This window comes from Tachyglossus aculeatus, chromosome X1, assembly GCF_015852505.1.
Source record: "Tachyglossus aculeatus isolate mTacAcu1 chromosome X1, mTacAcu1.pri, whole genome shotgun sequence".
NCBI classification, from domain to species: Eukaryota; Metazoa; Chordata; class Mammalia; order Monotremata; family Tachyglossidae; genus Tachyglossus; species Tachyglossus aculeatus.
In genome coordinates, this window is record NC_052101.1 from 111,780,267 (window position 1) to 111,783,594 (window position 3,328).

Here is a 3,328-nt window from a genome sequence, read left to right on the forward strand (position 1 = left end):
CATGTGCGGGGCACTGTACTAGGCGCTTGGAAAGTACAATACCACCGATTATGATGATAAAAGGTGCGCGTTTTAGAAGCAGCATGACTCAGTGGAAAGAGCATGGGTTTTGGAATCAGAGGTCATGGGTTCAAATCCCGGCTCCACCAGTTGTCAGCTGTGGGACTTTGGGCAAGTCTGTGAGCCCGCTGTTGGGTAGGGACCGTCTCTATACGTTGCCAACTTGGACTTCCCAAGCGCTTAGTCCAGTGCTCTGCACACAGTAAGCGCTCAATAAATACGATTGAATGAAGGAAGTCACTTCTCTGGGCCTCAGTTCCCTCATCTGGAAAATGGGGATGAAGAGTGTGAGCCCCCTGTGGGACAACCTAGTAACCTCCCCAGTGCTTAGAACAGTGCTTTGCACATAGTAAGCGCTTAATAAATGCCATTATTATTATTATTATTATTTTCTCTCTCCTGCCCCTGAACCCTCAATGCAGTGGCCGCAAGAAGCGATGTCGCCCTGTTGCCTCTCGTGCCTCAGTGGAAAGAGCCCGGGCTTTGGAGTCAGAGATCACGGGTTCAAATTCCGGCTCTGCCACCTGTCAGCCGGGTGACTTTGAGCAAGTCGCTTCACTTCTCTGGGCCTCAGTTCCCTCATCTGTCAAATGGGGATTAAGACTGTGAGCCCCCCATGGGACAACCTGATCACCTTGTAACCTCCCCAGCGCTTAGAACAGTGCTTTGCACATAGTGAGCGCTTAGCAAATACCATTATTATTATTATTATTATTCTCTACCTTGTACATATCTATTATATTTATTTTATTTTGTTAATATGTTTTGTTTTGTTGTCCGTCTCCCCCTTCTAGACTGTGAGCCCACTGTTGGGTAGGGACCCTCTCTATGTGTTGCCAACTTGTACTTCCCAAGCGCTTAGTCCAGTGCTCTGCACACAGTAAGCACTCAATACGATTGATTGATTGATTGCCTCCTAAATCAGCCCCCTCCTGCCTGTGCCTTCTAGACTGTGAGCCCGCTGTTGGGTAGGGATTGTCTCTATATGTTGCCAATTTGTACTTCCCAAGCGCTTAGTATTGTGTGCTCTGCACACAATAAGCGCCTTCCCAGACTGAGCCCCTTCCTTCCTCTCCCGCTCGTCCCCCTCTCCATCCATCTTACCTCCTTCCCTTCCCCACAGCACCTGTATATATGGATATATGTTTGTACATATTTATTACTCTATTTATTTTCCTTGTACATATCTATTCTATTTATTTTATTTTGTTCGTATGTTTGGTTTTGTTCTCTGTCTCCCCCTTTAAGACTGTGAGCCCACTGTTGGGTAGGGACTGCCTCTATATGTTGCCAACTTGTACTTCCCAAGCACTTAGTACAGTGCTCTGCACATAGTAAGCGCTCAATAAATACGATTGATGATGATGATGATGATATGTTTGGTTTTGTTCTCTGTCTCCCCCTTCTAGACTGTGAGCCCACTGTTGGGTAGGGCCTGTCTCTATGTGTTGCCAACTTGTACTTCCCAAGCGCTTAGTACAGTGCTCTGCACACAGTAAGCGCTCAATAAATACGATTGATTGATTGATTACCTCCTCGCCTCCTAAATCAGCCCCCTCCTGTCTGTGCCTTCTAGACTGTGAGCCCACTGTTGGGTAGGGCCTGTCTCTATGTGTTGCCCACTTGTACTTCCCAAGCGCTTAGTACAGTGCTCTGCACACAGTAAGCACGCAATACGATTGATTGATTGATTGATTGATTACCTCCTCGCCTCCTAAATCAGCCCCCTCCTGTCTGTGCCTTCTAGCCTGTGAGCCCACTGTTGGGTAGGGACTGTCTCTATGTGTTGCCAACTTGTACTTCCCAAGCGCTTAGTCCAGAGCTCTGCACAGTAAGCGCTCAATAAATACGATTGATTGATTGATTGATTGATTACCTCCTCGCCTCCTAACTCAGCCCCCTCCTGCCTGTGCCTTCTAGACTGTGAGCCCGCTGTTGGGTAGGGACTGTCTCTATATGTTGCCAACTTGTACTTCCCAAGCACTTAGTCCAGTGCTCTGCACACAGTAAGCGCTCAATACAATTGATTGACTGATTGATTACCTCCTCGCCTCCTAAATCAGCCCGCTCCTGTCTGTGCCTTCTAGCCTGTGAGCCCGCTGTCGGGTAGGGACTGTCTCTATGTGTTGCCAACTTGTACTTCCCAAGCGCTTAGTCCAGTGCTCTGCACACAGTAAGCGCTCAATAAATACAATTGACTGATTGATTGATTGCCTCCTAAATCAGCCCCCTCCTGCCTGTGCCTTCTAGACTGTGAGCCCGCTGTTGGGTAGGGACTGTCTCTATATGTTGCCAATTTGTACTTCCCAAGCGCTTAGTACAGTGCTCTGCACACAGTAAGTGCCTTCCCAGACTGAGCCCCTTCCTTCCTCTCCCCCTCATCCCCCTCTCCATCCCCCTCATCTTACCTCCTTCCCCTCCCCACAGCACCTGTATATATGTATATAGGTTTGTACATATTTATTACTCTATTTATTTATTTATTCTACTTGTACATATCTATTCTATTTATTTTATTTTGTTCGTATGTTTTGTTTTGTTGTCTGTCTCCCCCTTCTAGACTGTGAGCCCATTGTTGGGTAGGGACCGTCTCTATATGTTGCCAATTTGTACTTCCCAAGCGCTTAGTCCAGTGCTCTGCACACAGTAAGCGCTCAATAAATACGGATTGATTGATTGATTGATTGATTGACTGATTGCCTTTCCGCCCCGTGGCGCGTGCGCTCGCCTGCTCCAGCCAGGCCGGAAGTGACGTTTCACGGCGCGCGCGCGCGCGGGGAGAATGGCAGGAGCATGGCGGCGGCGGGCGGTCTGTGCCCTCGTGCGCGTGCCGGCTCCAGCCAGGCCGGAAGTGACGTTTCACGGCGCGCGCGCGCGGGGAGAATGGCAGCTGCATGGCGGCGGCGGGCGGTCTGTGCCCTTGTGCGCGTGCGCGTGCCGGCTCCAGCCAGGCCGGAAGTGACGTTTCACGGCGCGCGCGCGCGGGGAGAATGGCCGGAGCATGGCGGCGGGCGGCAGCTACCTCCGGCTGTGGGGGATCGTGAGGCGCCAGTTGGCGCTGGGGCCTCTTCGGCTGCAGGCCACTGCGGGGCCTCGGTTCCTGAGGCCGCGGGCCAGCGCCGCAGCGCCCTGGGGACCGGGCCGGGGGCTGTGGGAGGCGAGGGGCCGGAGCGGCGCCGCCGCCCCGCCGGGCGGGGAAGACGACGCCGACGCGGGCGGCCACGACTATGGCGGCGGCGGCGGCGGCGCGGGCGGGGGGGAAGGGCCC